This window comes from Aptenodytes forsteri, unplaced genomic scaffold (assembly GCF_000699145.1).
Source record: "Aptenodytes forsteri isolate BGI_AS27 unplaced genomic scaffold, ASM69914v1 Scaffold241, whole genome shotgun sequence".
NCBI lineage: Eukaryota > Metazoa > Chordata > Aves > Sphenisciformes > Spheniscidae > Aptenodytes > Aptenodytes forsteri.
In genome coordinates, this window is record NW_008795252.1 from 3,093,053 (window position 1) to 3,110,157 (window position 17,105).

The 17,105-nt window shown below is 40.6% G+C and overlaps 1 protein-coding gene across 5 annotated transcripts in view; it reads left to right on the plus strand.

The window, feature by feature from the left end:
• Positions 1 to 17,105, plus strand: part of CALD1 (caldesmon 1) — a 203,638-nt gene that overhangs the window by 35,849 nt on the left and 150,684 nt on the right. For all 5 annotated transcript variants that reach the window (XM_009278978.2, XM_009278980.2, XM_009278982.2 and 2 more), the window contains exon 2: positions 7,295 to 7,375. The gene's annotated coding sequence lies outside the window, so the exon portion shown is untranslated. The remainder of the gene's footprint in view (positions 1 to 7,294; positions 7,376 to 17,105) is intronic.

The following is a 17,105-nucleotide window of genomic DNA, read 5'->3' on the forward strand; positions in this document are numbered from 1 at the left end:
TTTTGCTACTCTGGAATTTCATTATGAACCATTAGTGATGTAATACTAAACCTACAGAATCTTAAACATGTCTTAAAATCTGTGGAATAAAGTAGACTGCTACCAAATAAAAAATGCAGTACCAACAAAAAATTTTGCATCTTTTTCAAATGGCTCATTCAAATATTTTCCCAAACATGTTTCAACTCAAATGTCTCAAAATAAACTTGCTTTAGTAGATCTGTTTTCCAATAAATGTTGTTTCTCTCTTCTTCCCTCCCCTGTTCCCAAGACACTATTTGCTGGTTCATTTAAATACAAAATGTCTGTCATATGCTGCCCTCTTTAGTATGAAGAGTGTTTGAGTTTCTTCTGGTTGCTGTAGGAGCCTGACTTTGGATTTTTTCTGGAATTGTGGGATTCTGTGAGAAAGCCTTTCTCACCTTTATATTCTGAGATTAATGAGATCTTTCATTAATAAGTTATGTGAGCCATACCAGTCTGAAATGAACAGAGTGAAATTTGCATCTTTGAGAAGCTCCTCAGTTCATAAAGGAGGGTATGATTTATACTGTAGCCACTGGTAAAAAGAAAAAAAGCTTTAAACTCTAAAAATGTACATTTAATTTTATGGGGAATGATTCAGGGATGTTCTTGGATCCTCTGTGAAATGTTTAGCTGGCACAGAATCATGCTTCTATCAGAAATAGGAGTAAAAATTGAGGGGTGTGCTTTAAAAGCAGCAGACCTTCAGCAGCCAAACAAGGAAAGAACTACGTGCTTCTGATTTTTAATCTATAGAAAGGCATGTGCATGTATTTTTCTGGAAGTGCTGAAGCTGTTCTTCTGGAGTTGGTGTTTAGCATTGAACCAGCACTGGTTAGAGGTTGAAAAGCGCAATGGGGGGTACTGGCGGAGCACAGCGTGCTTGGGGGGGGTGTTATGGTCCTGCTGACTGTGAGGAGATGCTGCCTCATGGGCCCTCCTTGCACTGTGCAAAGTTGTGACAAAGGATGGACTGTTGGGCAAGGGAGTGTGTCCTGCATGCTCATGTATATGCTTGGCTGCTAGGATCGATCAGGAGCTATGCTTAGGAAAAATGACTCACTGCTGGCTCCCTTACAGCAATGTGTGGGAATGAGCTGAGGGCCAGAGCAGTCTCAGCCAGAGTGTGAACATCCATTAATACTCCTCCTTCAGTGCGCTCGCTGCCGTATCTGCTTGTCTAGCTGTCCTCCTCGCTCTGGAGCAACAAGTTGTAAGGCTTTGCCATCAGTTTGCTGCCTTATCTTGGGATGTGCCTTTATCTCTAGATGTGTGGCTTTGACAGCTGTGTGACAGTGTTATGCCTTTGTATTGCTGACACAACCTTCAGTCCCATCCAACTCTTAGCCTGTCCTGAAGCTATGCTGGGTGCCTTCTGTCAACACAACATTTGTTAAAATTAAGTATTTAATGCTCAGTGCATTCCCCGCTTGTAGAACTATAATTGTCCTACTGATACCTGTGAGATGACCTTTGCTTCAAAAACCTTGTATTTTTATGAGCAAAGGCTAAATTTCAGCACTGTAGCAAAGTCTCAGACTAGGCAAAATGTTGTTCGGCTTGTATTTTATTCTTTACATCAGCACAGATTGAAGCTCCAGAGAATTAAGAAAATGAGGGGTGAAGTAAAAATTATGTGTTTTATAATATAGACTACCAGTGGTCAGTTTAAATGTGCAGGGAGCGCTCATTAGGTCTGCCAGCGCGTACCAAAGAAGGAATAGCCCCAGGGACAGGAGCTGGAGTATGAGTGAGGTGTTCAGCATGGTGTGACTGGGTGCTAGAGATCCTTCAGAGCAGATGATACTTTAAATTCCAGAGCCTGATGACAAACTTGTCAAAAACAGCTTTGCAGATTTTAAACAACAAAACCAAACAAAATCTCCCTCCCACAAACCCCTGTCTCTTCAGAGTTTTCTTTTCTTTGAGCTATAAATTCACTGCTGATACTGGCTTAGGAATTGGCTGGCTGCCCAATACAATTGTCCCACAAAAATGTACAGAATCTCTATCTTTCAGTCTCCTATAAAGAAAAACATGGAAGAAAAATGTCAGGGGAAAAATGTATAAAATAGGACATGACCTTCTTTGGAGTAAATAGATGCAAGACTTAAAGGATCCTCAAAAAAGCCATTCTTTTCTAAAACGCAAATGTTTCTGTTGATGATTGATACCAGAATTGACAGAGGCAGTAGGATAGATGGGTGGGTGGTGTGAGTTTTAATCAGAAATGTCTGATCAGAGATTTTAAAACAGGGTTCTGCCTACACGTGCAGCATTCACGCATATGCTGTGTTTTTGTAGGCTGACAAGGAAACAACAGATAACCTGCATTTTTTTTTTCCTGTTATCACATGTTGAGTTGTCATCTAATTACTGTTAGCACAAATTGTGAGAAATTGAGTTTCAAGTTTGAGTTATGAAAGGGACCAAAAGCTGTACTTCGAGCAAGGTTATGGCTAACTGTGCTTTCTCACATCAGTGGTGAAAAATAATGTGAAAAAATAAGTGCTACTCTAGCTCAAGTAACAGGCAAAACTGCTTTAGGTCTCTTTTAAATGCTGTTAGAGGAGAAATTAAAGGACTTATTTTAATAGGTAAGATAAAAGTGTAAAAGAAGTTACCTTGCTGTGGCAGGCAGAATTATTGTTTTGCCATTTTAACTATGTCCCTTTAACCAGCCATATATATATATACACATATATATGTATCTTGTGAAAAATGACATCTTAAAGGACATTTTCAAAAGCACCTGAGAAGTCTATAAGCTGCAACCTATTACACCTTTCTGTCACATTTCTGTCTTCAGCCTTGTCAGCTGTAAGAGTTGGAAATTTGCATCTGAGGATGACTACCCTATCGAGCATTTCAGATGTGGTTGAGTTATATGTGTGATTCTGCGCTGTGGGTTGCTTGCTATTAGGACATCAAAGAGGAGCTGCTGGCTGGGGCGGGGGGGGGGTTTTTTTTTTTTTCTTTTTTTGACGGGTGGTGGTTTTCATGTTGTCTCTTCAGGTGATCACAAGTAGAAGATGATGTTGCTGGTTGCACTGAAAGATATTTTTGCCATTTGTCTCCTTTAAAATGTCTGCAGCCCAGATCCACTTGGATTGTGATGTCTTTTGATCTCAGGAGCTGAATAAAACCAGGCCAAGTAATCCCTGGGAACTTCTGCAGCCAGAATTGCTGGAAAGCACGGTAATTCAGCACATATAATGCTTTCCTCTGAATCAGCACCATACCTGATATGGTTTCAATGAGTTGCTTGGCTGTCGTTTGCTCCTCCTGCTTTAATAGCCCTCAGCCAGGGCTCCAATTTGATTTCAGAAATCAAAGTTTGATTTCTACAGGTATTTAAATGTTTGTGCCATAATGGGGGGAGTTGTCCTCAGCATTTTGGCCAAACAAAACTTCAAAGGGTATGGCATTTCATGGGTGTGGGCAATGAAGTAAGACGTTTTTGTTTCCTTATTTAGGTTATAGAAAAGAGGATCAAGCCCCTTCCAGGAAAATGGAAGTAGGTAGCCCTTGGTGCCATCGTTTTTGTTTGCTAATGCAGGCTCTACCATCTAAGTGTTCCCACATTTAATACCATGGAACAGGCCCACCAGGATTGCCCTGCTGTGAGAGGCTACGGTGCCTCAACCCAATTTCCAGTCGGCATGTAACATCCTGACACTGACTGATGCGGGAAGGGACCAGTCCGTAGGCCCTCATCTTTGTGAAATGGGATGTGTGCAAAGCCCTGCAGCTCATCTTCCTCAGAGCTCAACCTGATTCTACAGCTCCTGTGCTCACATCACCTGGGTTGACCTGGTATCAAATAAGCAGCAGTGTAACAGTGAATGAGATCTCATGTTCATTCATGTCACCAAAATGGCCTAAACCATTAAAAAGTTGTGCTCTGGGTTGATCTGGACAACTTACAGGCACTCCAGGTTTTAAGGACTAGCTCAGAAAACTTAAAAATTTTTTTGTGGTGTACCATTAGTTTTTACTTTGAGGGAGGGGAGAGATAGAAAATGTATACTTGGTTATTTCGCTTGACCTACAAAGAATTATGGTGCTATACCATGTTTACACAAAGCTTGCTCCAGTATGCAAAAGTAACCCACAGAATCCAGGTTGCTTATTGTAGTGGTCAAGTTAAATTGAAGGGAAGGAATTTCTCAAAAATATTAGACTAATGCCTTGTGATCTAAACTGTAATGACTTTATTTTCTGAAAATGGTAATTTCCCCCTTCCTACAGAGAACAGAGTTTCACCTTGGAAAAGAGCAATGGAAAAACATGCTTTAGTGTGCTTATAAAAATGTAAATGGTCTGCTTCTCTTTTTAGAAGTAGCTATCTCTAGCTATAAAATTGTAAAAGAAAGATAGTACTGACAACTTCAAGAGGAAGAGGAAGTTTGTACTTCCACAACTGTTTGGGTTTGGTAACCATACCTCCATTTCCCAAACCTGGTAATTAGTTGATCAATATGTAAGTAAATATAATGAGATGGTCTATAGGAAAGATTAAAGAAATAATAAGGTAAATTCATTTGTATCACGCTTTGGCCTCCTTTAGGAAAGAAGTGCAAGATAATTAAGTCTCAGCTTTTCTTCAGGTGTTGCATCCAGAGATTGCTTGAGTGTGAACCAAATAGATTAGTTTTAAACAATCTTTTTAGTTGTCGGTGTCCCTTGACTTTGATATTTTGCAGGCTATATGGTATAAAACAGTATAAAAGTATATCAACAAGTGGATAAAACACTCCTCTGGCTCAAATCCTGCCTAGTCATTAGTGTTCACTCATTCGTAGTCTTTAATTTCATAGATGTGTCATTATTATTTCCTTTTAGGAGAGAATTCAGGTTTTGATAGCTTTGAGGGCACACATACAGACTTTATGCATGGAAAATGTCATTGCAATTAGGAAATAAATGGTGTAAAATATATTCATTAATTTTGTTTCGCTGAGGAATTCTTGAAGAGATGTGGCATAATGGACTTATTTTTATTTTATTTTTTTGGTACTGTGCTTTGGACTACAGAATAAAACCAGCCCATGAAAGAAAAACTTGTCTTTGGTCAGGTATATGTGTGCGCATGTATGTTTTGGCTCTGCCTCAACAAATGTGTGCCTAATTTCAAGTAGGTGAGTAATCTTGTTTGGTTGGTGAGGAGCATGCTTAAGTACCTTGTGAATGTGAGCACTTCAGAATGACTTGATGTTAAGGTATCACAGGAAACAAGGCTAAGTGAAAGCCTTAGAATGGAAATGAGATGTTCTTCTGATTAAGACTCATGTCCACCTTTGATGGAGCTTTATCTCTGAAATACCTCAGCAGTCAGGAAGTTACAGAATTTAATGCTGTTTAACTCTACTATATTGCACCTTTGAATTTTTATTTTCCTCATCATATGTAAATGATAGTTTATTTCTTTTTTTTTCATGGCTACAGTAAGTTACGTAGGGTGAGCATTGTAAAAGCTAAATTCCTACTTGAAAGAATTGGATCACCTCATGTAGCTACATGACTCCTGAAAGGCATGTTAGTCATTGGATTTTATTAATGACTGGAGCAGTTTTGCATTTTATTGATGCAAGGACAGATCTAGATTTTTCTCTGGATGAGAACATTCAACTGCTATTGGCTTTAATGGGAGTTTTATTGAGGCTGAGATAGTCCAGAAACCTGGACCTCTGCAATGCTCACGGGGAATCTGTATTCCTTTCACCAGATCTCCTGGATTTGGCAAACCTCAGGAAAAGTGGATGTCTTCAGCGCTTACTGTGATGCAGTCTTAGAAAGGTCCAGAGTAGAGTTTCCTGTAGGAACTGCCACCTCAGCTGGACCCAGCTGCGATTTTCCATCTTGGTAGTTCTTGGGCCAACAAAGGTGTTTCTTGTTTTTGTAAAACAACAGGGTACAAGTTGTATTTAGCCATATGGTAGAGCACAGTACTGTATGTGTTGTGGAGACTTTGACTCCTCCATCATCCCATCACATGCTGTCTTCATAAGACCTCATTTGGCAGGCAGTATAAAATTAAAACAAACCCCTCAAAATTCCCTAAGATAAGCAAACCACCCCACCCCGCTTAGGGATTTAGAAGAAATGGTGCAGAAATGCAGTGTCATTTGCAAAAGCATGATATATTTTTCCAGAGCTTTGTCAAACCTCCTGCTAAAGCCAGTTAGCCTAATGAATACTCTTAAACGCATCTGCTGATTGTGTTGATTAGGTGGAGAACAGGGAAGATAAACTGTGTATTTTTCTAATTAAAGGCTGATTGTGAAGCCAGCTCATTTTTGAGAGATGTTTCTTCACCTGGTTTAACAGATAAATAAAATTTCTCTGGACCTTGTGATACCAGCCTTTTGTCTTTTGAGTATATAGACATTTGGAAGTTTTTTCTTTTCACTGCCTCTGTAGATGAAAGGGGATGGGAGCCACCAGAGCCTCTGAGAAGATTCCCAGTTGGCTTATGCTACTCCAAGTGGGATATCTGAGTCTGTTCTCCCAGGAACCCCCTCCTGTTCTTCTGCTGAGGCATCACTCGGAGGCATTTTCCAGTCTCACTGCATGCTGCCAAAGCTGTTATCATTTATCCTGGCTATTACTCGGAGGTGGCTGTTCTATCACTGTAACAGTCAAAGTGGCTAAGTACATGTAAAGGCAGGCAGACAACCCGTCACCGAAAACTGTGTAAATGCACTCCAGCAGCTATGCAGAAATAGCCAAATGTTTTTGCATCTTTGACTGGAGGCAGCCAGCAATCAAGGAACCGTGCTGGTCTACAGCCAAAACAAATAGGGAATTCCCTCAGATATTTTTTGTGAATTGAATCATGGGGGCATAATCAGGTTTGGCTCCATATTAATCAGTGCAGTTTGGCTATTAAAATTCTCAGTTCTGTGGCTGATGCTTCCCAGGCTGTTCTCAGGATTGCATTACACTGTGATTGGGTTACAGTCATAGCAGCAGGATCAGGTGAATGGAGCAGTTTTCCCTGCAAGTGGAAGCAACTCTTTTCCCTTAATGGGACTTCAGATGCAGAGTGCAGTCTGCCCTTTCTTGCTTGGGATTTTCTTCTTCCTCACGGAGGAGTCACTGGAAAAAGAAAAGGAGCTGCAAGTCAGCTTAGTCAGTGGCGCAATAGTACCTAGCAACTGCAGCAAGGATCGAGAGCTGGTCTGCTTTCTAGATCATCCTTACTGTAAAGTTCTTCTGTCTTTGGTGCCCTCTTCATTCCCACCCATAAACACTTCTGTCTTTCCAGTGCCTGTGATAACTGGTTGCTCAAAGAATCCCTTGGGAGCTGAAGAGGCAGCATCTTCCAGGCTCAGGGGCATCATAACTGGTGAGATATGCTATTAATGCTTTTACATATATATATTTTTTTTTTCCTGGAGGTATTTCTGTTCAGTTGAGACAATTGCTGTGACGAGCAGCACTTCAGTGTTAGCTTAGTTTCAGACTCAAGGTCTGGTGTGGAAAGAGGCCATTCTGGGTGGTTAGTATTGAGCTTAATTTAACACATTGGGAAGATACTTTATGGTAGTCCTTGATTGAACTGACTGTCAGAAATTGCTTGGGTATTTGGGAGTCTTCCACCTTGATGTTTCCTTTTGTTAGTGTTTTGTGTGCTAAGGATTATGAGTAAGCATGTGCATGGTAATCTAGCTCTCCGAAACACTGGAGAAATTCTTCCACATTGTGGCTCCCATGGTCCCTGGGCATTACCTGAATGGGAAGGGACCATTTCTTCCCTTGAGAAGGTCTAACTCTTATTTACCTTTGTCATTAAACCTACATGCGGTCGTCTTTGCACACACACATCAGTTGTACACACAGGGTACAGACTGAGGTAATTATTTCAGCTCAACAGCCATACTAGTCTTTCTCCTAGTGAAAGATTATGAATATGGAGACTATTATATGTCATTAAGATAATAATGTTGCTGAATATGTTAGCAAAGTCAATGACTCTATATTCCCTAGGTGTTCTGTTTTTAGTTTGATAGGGACATGTAAAACAATTCTGCTTGCCAGGTGGGAGGAAATTTGCCTTTCAAAAGATTGTTGCTTCAGCACTTGATAGGAGTCTTGCTAAGCAATGATGATGATAATAAATGTTCCCAGGCTACACTTGTTTTATAATTGCTGTTTAGCACAAATTGCTCCAAGTGAGGGAACTCCATCATTCTGACTACACAGGTGGAGGTTATGATGTCATGCGTAGCAAATTCACTGATCCAAAAGGATGGGACAATTATATAAAATAGTAATACAATACAGAGTTATAGTAGTGAAGACTAAGGAAAACAATTAAAAGGGATTTAAAACTTAGGTCAAGAAGCCAACCTCAATGAGGAGGTGAGGAAGGGACTTGCCTTGAATGGTTACTCTGTTGAACACCTCTGTGAAATGACTGGCCACTATCAAGGGCTGTGTCTTGGATGAGGGATATCGCAGATCTGATCTTGACTTTTCCCATGAGGGTAATGTTTTATAAGCGTCCCAAGAAGTCATGGTCATATACATGGCAGAACTGATGGCTATTGTGTCTGCATTAACTCTTAGTGACCGAATAGCACATAAAGGCTTGCCTTTGAGTCGTGTTGCCTGTCTCATACCATTTTTCTAGTCCACCTTTTATGATAAGTGGTGTTCATCAGGCAGATTCAAGAGTCCCAAGCAGGGCAGAGTCCTGAGCACATACCGAGTTTGTGTGGTCAGCCATAGCTTGCCTGCTTTTCTGGGCTCTGGCTATCATAGCTTGTGTCAGGAGATGAGGAAAAGGAGAGGCAGGGTGAGCTGAGCTAAAGCCAGGACTAACAGAAACCTGAAAGTGATGGTTTGTTGGACAGTATTGGCTCCCAAACGCTTTTTTTTATTTGTATGTAGAGGTGTAAAGGCTCCAGTTTCAGTCTTTGGGATTAATTAATCCTTAAGCAGTGGAAAACAATGCAATATGCAATTGGTGAGCTGTCCTGACAAAGGCATGTCAGAGTAAAATTATTTTTTTGAGGCTGTTAACTATGCTGACTAACAGAGAGTTGGTTAATTCTGTAAGGATAATGTTTTGGGCAAATTCCCAGCCTCCAAATGCCTGCAGGCAGACTTGTCCATATTTGTGGTATATTTGAGGTCTAGTGTTCCTCCTTTGGGCCATATATTTTTAAGAGGAAATTTTCATGGAAGGAAACGTTATTTCAGCCTGTTTCACTGTAACAGCCTCCTCTGAAGCACTTTCCAAAAAAATGTTAAGGCCAAAGGTCTTGTTTTTTCAGGGCAAAAGATGTGAACCCTCTAATATTTACTCAGTTATAAATAGCGATGGGCAAGGCTCTAAGGATGGATTCCTGGGAGAATGTATCAGGGGTGGTTATTCCCCTAACTGAGCAAAGGCAACGGTTGTCTTTATTGCATCCTCTTTGGCACAGAGAACAGCATTATTGTTAAACAGATAGCAAATAATTGTAATAAACTTCTGAGTTTTTCATTCCTCTGCGCAGGTGCCTCTTATTTCTCTTCAGTACCAACAAGAACAAAAATGTGTCTTATTTCTAATAAGAGATAGCAGTTTGACACTGGGGGAATCTTCATTCTGAATGTTTTCGTTCTCCAGCCATGGCAGCAGTGATGCAGATCATATTAGCATTAGGACCATGCAGATGGTAGGAGAAAGTGCAACCTGGTGGGGGGAAGCACTTAACTGGGATGCAGGAGGTGCTGCTGTTGAACGACCAGCCAGGCTTGGGCAGGTAACTGCATTTATCTGTGCCTCTCTTCCCCCATCTGTAAACGGAAGGGAAGATTATTACTTTTCTTTGAGAGCTGCTGTTTGAAAATGTTGTGTTATTTTCAACTGAAAACAAGATCTGATAATATCATTGCTAGTAAATAGATGAATGTTAGCTAATTCAATTAACAGATTAGTTTGCCTCCCACAGTGAAATTCAGCCTCTAACAGTGCAGGTCTTGTAAAGCTCAGCATGCAACTTACGCATTGCCAAAGAGTTAACGTGAAACCCAAGTGATGCATAAGCCTTGCTAAAGAGGCTGAAGGCCAGAGACTTCATAATGCCTTGACACTTCCAAACAGAGTTACAGCGTTTGAAGTGTGTTTATAGACTCATGGGTCTGCCTGGAACCACGGGGAAGTCCTGGTGCATGTGAGGCATCTGCCTCGTTCCTACGCATCACCAGGAAAATAATGCCTAGATGTAAAATTCTAAAAAATAAGAAAATGCACAGCATTAATTCTTAGAAAAGGGCTGCTGTTGCTGGCTTGCTTTCTAACTTTCCAGATCAAGGATGAATGTATGGTAACTAAAATGACTGGAAAATGTCTTTGGTGGTAAATGCATTAGCTAAGACCTCAAATAGCAAAATAAATTAAAAAAAAAAAATTACTAAAAAACATACTAAAAAATTAGTGTTTTTCAAGTACTGATTTTTTTTGTGTAGATGTATGTTTTTCTGTTAGTACTTACTGGAGAAGAAAAATCAAAATTGGCCTCTAATAGTTATTAGGTATCATTCCAACATCTTGCAATGTAGCATTTTTTTTCTACCTATGTAAGACAGGTATTTAACGTTTTACAAAGTTGTGGCTAAACTCTGTAGGATGCTTTAAAGTTTAGGGAACTTAACAGATATCCCATTGTAACCTGTTGTGTGCTAGCCACACCCAGAACATTACAATTAATACCCAGTACTCAAAAAACCCCCCACAATTCACAGGGATTAAACGCCAGAATTGCTGCTTTTTTTGGTGGTTGTTGGTACTATCATATATGCAAAAGGCATTCCAACCAAGGGCATGTGGCTGTAATGGAATTTGATGTACAATCAGTTTTAGGGAACAGCCTGTGCCTTGTTAATATAGTCCATAAAAGGCTTCCAAACATCCTGAAACCAGTCCCTTCTGTTTCCAAGTCTGCATATGATCTCATAGGAAATGATCTGGGAGAGGCTGGCTAACCCTTTTGCATAATCAAGGTAGCATTGTTCTTTTAATGCTTAGTGACTTGTTTCACTGATATAAGCTCAACGATCCACTTTTCCTCTGTCGCCAAATCCCTGTTATCAGACTTCGCAATCGTTTCAGTGGCATTAGATTAAAGAGTAAGTGAGAGGACTGAAGTGTGACTTAAAGACTGGCCTTGGTAATGTCATTCATTTGCTTTGTAACCCTTTTTTGTCTTAACTATTTTAAAAATCCTAAACCACTTGCTGCCCGGCGAAATTTGAAAGACAGAAATGCAAATACATGACACGAGTGGGCAAGGTTTATTTTGCCGTGAGCTCAGAGGCAGGTAAGCAATCTGCACCTTGCCAAGTTTCATAAATGGCAGCAGTAGCAAAACAGATAGTGGAGAAAATACCTGCCCTGCATATAGATTTAATATTGTAAAACCCTTCGTGTGTACGTTAGCAGTAGATATAGAAAGTGTGTTCTTGTATTGGAGCCCTTTAAGACCTCCGCTTTCTGGCATGTTTACACAAACGCAGACTGCCTCATACAGTGCATGTTCTTTTATATCCTCGGGATACCCAGGATTTCCTTAATATATCTAGCCCAAGAAGGGAAACACTCCAATGATCTTCTATCTCTGAAAGCCTTGTACGGCAGCTAGTGTTAATCTTCACTGGCAAGGGAGAGAGAACAAAAGTATCTGGGTTTTGTAACCGTGCAGAAGTACAATTATGGTCTAGTTCATGTGAATAGGTAGTAACTGCACCAAACTGAAATTACAGTGAGGCTAAGCAGAGGGCTCTGTGGCACTCTGCTTACTGCAGAGTTGTTAAGTTTGGCACTCTGCTCTGGGCTCCAGTCAAACATTTTCTTAACCATATTAGGTTATATGGAAATTGGCCAACCAGCAATAGGCTTTTGATGTAGGCTTTTGTTTGTGCTCATATCTTATGGAGTAGACAGCCACTGCTTTTCTTAAGAACTAGCAGGTTTAATAAAATAAGACAAATAGAACCCTTTAAAAATTGTCATTAAAGTTTGGTAGCAAAAAAAGAGCATTTCCCAAGACAAAGGAACCAAAAGTTGACACTGTTATAACACAAGCTTGTGGTTCCCTTGTGCTTTACATCCATAGATCTTGATCACTCTGTAAATCAGATCCCAGTAAAAGCCCAGTAGTTAAATATTATGCTGTTCTTCAAGTGAAAGACAAGAGTGCAGTGAACCTGACTGGCTAAGGCACAAGCATACCCGTTCCCTTTGGCAGACTCATTCAAGGCATGGTAGCTCCCAGCAGTGGGGTAGGGTGAACAAGTGGGTTGGTGACTCTCTAAACTGTTGCAACAAGGTTTGCTTGAGTTCGGCAGATGGAGCCTTTTGTGTCCTGATAGACTGTCAAAAAGGTCCACTTATGTGCCTGTCCTGTGTCCTGGAGAAAACAAAGAGGAGAAACAGAAAATACTAAATATTGAATTGTTTAGTTCCCTCATTATTGGAAATTATCCCAAAGCCAAATAGAATGGGATCTGGCATTTATTTTCATGGCTGTTCTTCAGGATGGTTAGACGAGAGACAGGAGCCACTGGTGAATGCCCAATTTGGGACATCGTTCATCAGTACATGCAGGCTGGTCTACTTCTATCAGGGAGTTCCTAGTCAGAGCTGCAGCTTATACCTGGGGTAGTGCAAAAGCAATGGACCTGACATGTCTGTGTTGCTTCAGGGTTAAGGATGTCTGAAAATTCCCCAACCAAGGATAGAATATTCCACTGGGGAAACTTCAAAACTTGTTTTCAACCTAAAATTTCAAAATAGAGTGTTTTCAGGATTTAGCTGACAATTTTTGTGTTCTTAAAGGATGAAAAGTTGAGAAGCAGTAGTGTTAGTTAAGCGTATTATCAGGTCTACTCAATACTCTAGTAGATTTTGCTATTAAAATGACTGTTTTGGTCAATAAATGTTTTCATAATTTTTAATTTACTACTACTACCTATAGCTGTAAACTTTTGTTTCACTAAAATGATTCTTTGCCCTTGCTAATGCTCTTTTAATACTTGCAGACAGTTGTTACGTCCCCTTCTTAGGATTTAGTCAGTCGATGCATCCTTAGCTCTTTTAATCTCTCTTTGTAAGTCAGTCCCTCTTTGCTTGCTTAACATTTTTATGGCTCTCTTGTGATCTTCCTCTGGGTTGTTATTGTCATTCAGGAAATGAGTTCTCCAGAGCTGAATGAAGTATTCCAGGTGTGATCACCACAGAGCTGTGTTAGGGATATTACCTTTCTGCCCTGTGAGGTTGCCTTTGTATTTTATTTAATATTGCTTGGACTCTTTCTGCTACCACATCATGCATTATTTGACATGTACCCCTAAGAAATGGGATTAAACAAGGCCAACTTTAAACGCTTTGAGCCTTTTGATTGCGAATTTTGGTAACATCTTTCAAAGATGCAAAAATGGCTGAAGCTATGCCTGTGGTTTGTAGCTACAGACAACGCTGTGCTGCCAGGAGGCTGGAATCATCTCGTGAGTTCTGACCCTGCTTTTTGCTGATGATGTGTATGATCTTATACAAGTCATTTGACTTCTTGACCCCTGTGTCTGTATGTGTTAGAGGATGATAACGCTATAGTAGTTGCATTTGGTAAGGCTGCTGTGAGGGTTGGTTCAAGTTTGTACATGATCTGGAAAATATAAATAAGTGGAGATGTAAAATATTTGGGCAAAAAGGCTGCAGCAAATCACATTACATGACCTGTAAGCTTATGCTGTCCAGGCTTGTGGAAATTGAGGAGGACCATCATTAAAAATTCTGTTTGTGCATAATCATTTGTCACCTTCTTTGCTAAAAGAAGAGGGGAACTAAATCGAACGAAAAGAGCGAACTTTATATTGAGTGTAACCTCTGCAAAGTTCACTAGAGACACACTGAGAATATGGTTTTAACATGTCCAAATTTGCTTTGTTGCTTTGCCCAGCTGTTGATTTTTATTTTGAGACCTGCACAAGCAGGTATACAATCAGCCGAAAATCTTGAAAAAGGAAGTGAGCCTATCTTTTGTTTAGGTGTGTTTATATCAGCGCAAAATGAATGCAATATCATCAAAAAATGTAGCAGAGCTAGGAGTGGAGCATGGAGAGAATAAAATATTATTTTTACATGTACTCTGAACTCATGTAAATGATGACACGTCACAAATGCTTCTTCTGAACCCAGGCTGGTAATCCACTCACTGGCACAGCATATGGATTTACTGGATTAAAGAAAACTACGTCATACCCTGCTGCATGAAGCAGATGCAGCTGGAGGCAGAGTTGTCCAACTCTCCTCTGCCCATCATCTTTGTGAGATACCAAATATCTCATCTTTGTGAGATGCAGTGAGATATCACTGCAGAAACCTCCAGTTGATGTTAGTTTGTGAGGAGCTGGTGTTTATTGGTGGTACATACCTGGTACCACCAGGGGGGTGGTAGGGAGAACCAGAGAACCAGAGGGGTTCTCTGAGTATTGTAACATACCTGAGAGCCAGGCTGACTCATGGGCAGTCTTTTAAATCAGGCCCAGTGCTGTTTATGTGAGTAGAGAAATTTGCAGTAATGGTCCCTGAGGTTTACAAATACATCCATGATTTATAGTGTTAGTAAGCTAAGTTTATATTTGAAAGTGAATGCTCTGAGGTGGCTGAGGATAAACATAATCGAAAAAAAGTTTTCTTAGTGATAGTCGAATTTTTCACTGTGTATAGCTGCTTATAGAGTTTGGTGATTGAAAGATTACAAAACCACTTGTGTGGAAGTTACTGCCCAGGTAAAGGCTTTTGCCATAGGCTGGAGCCATAGATGAAGACTGAAAGGTGTGCGAAAGGTTTGAAAAGTGCAAGGAGGACGTCCAAAGGCACATGAGCTCTTGGGGCAGGAGGGAGGAGGTTCTAGGTGACTATTTGTTTTCTGCATTCCCACAACACATCAGACTAAGACAAAATAGATGGAAATGCATCCTCAGTGCTGAATTCAGTCAAGGGAAATGGGGAGGGGGTAGAGAGAGAAACGCTTCTGATGGTTCCCATTTTAGGTCTAGTACAGAAAGGAGCTCTGCTGTAGGGCTGTAGTTCAGTTCTTGCAAGAAGCATTTCTATGGAATTTTGGCCTTAGGTGGACTTCCCAAGAACAGCTACTGTCCAGAAGATATTCCAGCTAAAATCTTCTGAGAGCAGTTTGAAAATGTTGGCACTGTTTCACCTGAACTCTGATCCAACTTTAACTATGAGAGGAACTTAAGAGGTTCTGATTTGGATCTAAATGCCTCCTCTCTACACTGTCCAGCTTGCACATAAAATGTGCAAGCAGAAGAACACCCTAACCAAGCAGCCCCTCAAATGACCACTGATAAAGAATACGAAAGTAAAAAAGTTGTACAGAATTTATATTTGACTAGACTAAGGCATAGTTTTAACCACAGATAGTTATGAGCAGAGGACAGCATCCCCTCAGCAGTGAGAGGGGAGATTGTGGCAGGGTAACATGGCACAGAAGCCAAAGTGACCCACACTGCACTTGCTGAAAGCGTAGCCTGTGTTTTGGCTGGCTCTGAGCAGCATTAGCAGAAATCCTTCCTGCCATAGTATTGTTGTTGTCAGCATCACAACTAATTCAGTTGATACTGGCATCTGCATGTGGACCTTTCCTTGGCTTAATCCTAAACCACCAGGACTGGGCTAGCGGATTGAGCTGTGTGAGCAGAGACAGGAATTCAGCAAGATGCCTTGTTTTTCTGTACGTCAGTTTTCCTATTGGGAATAACCTGACATGGCAGAACCAGGTTAGGCAACATATGCTTGATCAGGAGGAGTATTTGAATGTCAGTGACACTATACAGCTCTGTTCATGTGAATATTTAATGAGATGCAGTTCCTACCTGAAGTGTTTCCAACTTAAAATAGACAAAAATAGGCCTGAGCAGAGATGCGGACTGACTTGTTTCAGTCTGTTTAGAAGAGGACCGGGTTTGGAGCCTGGTCCCCAGAAATGTCTTCCAGTGGCTGACTCAGTAAACCCCACTGTGGCCTAAATATTAACTACCCTGATATAGTCCGAAACCAGGACAGCAAAAGAGTTTTTGTTCAAGCTAAGGGGGTCTCGGACCCTCAGAGCACGTCCCTTTTAAGGCCAGGTGACTTTGCTAAAGGATTCACCTGTATGAAATGAATACGCCTGTGACAGCAGGAAGGCTGGGGTGGCTGGGCTCACGGAGAATTCAGGTCTTTCCCAAGCTGAGCACAAGCCTGGATGAGCTGGCTACAGCCTGGACCCAAACTTCAAAGTCTTCAGTGAACTTCTAAATAACCCAGTAGGAAATTTTTGGGTTTGATTTGTTTTCTTAGAGATGAGCCAGCAGCATGAAGCTGAGATCTGGATGTGTTCTGGATCCAGCCTTCTATTTTGTGTGTATAAAAGGCAGCTATTTTGAAGCACTGATTGATTATGACCCACCTGTGTTCTTCCTGGGACAGAAATATGGTGTTGCTTTTTTCTGTATGCCTCCTTCCATATGCCTGTGGCACGTAACAGAGTGAGCTAAAGAGTTACTACTACATTTATTTGTGTTTTGGGGAGAAAAGTCTTCCTATGCTGTTTTTGCCCCCCTCCTATCTGTTCCAGAATTTTAGTTAATCATCATGCCAAGAATTTGATTAAATACCTTGGATATAAAAGACGATTTTTTTATGAGTCTTAATAAAATGTGTAGATGTGCCTGTGAAGTTAAAAGTAAGCAGATCTCATGCTCCGGAGTGGAAGCTGAATGCTGAGGGATTCAGAAAAAGAATTCACCTGTCTTATCCTGCTTGTTAGTGCATGATTTGATAGGTGAATTGTGGATTTGTTTCATCTTCTGAATATCTCATAGCCACTGTTGGAGGCAGAATGCTGATGCTGGTAGAGTAGCAGCTACAGCTGGTATCACTGATGTTATGCTTATGATCCAAACAAAAATAACAGATCAGAGCTCTATAATAATAGGAAAAGGAATTTTATAAACAAATTAAATATGTGGGGAAATTCAAGTGAAAATAGTAGTGGCTGGGGGAGAGGTTCAAGGAAAAGAAA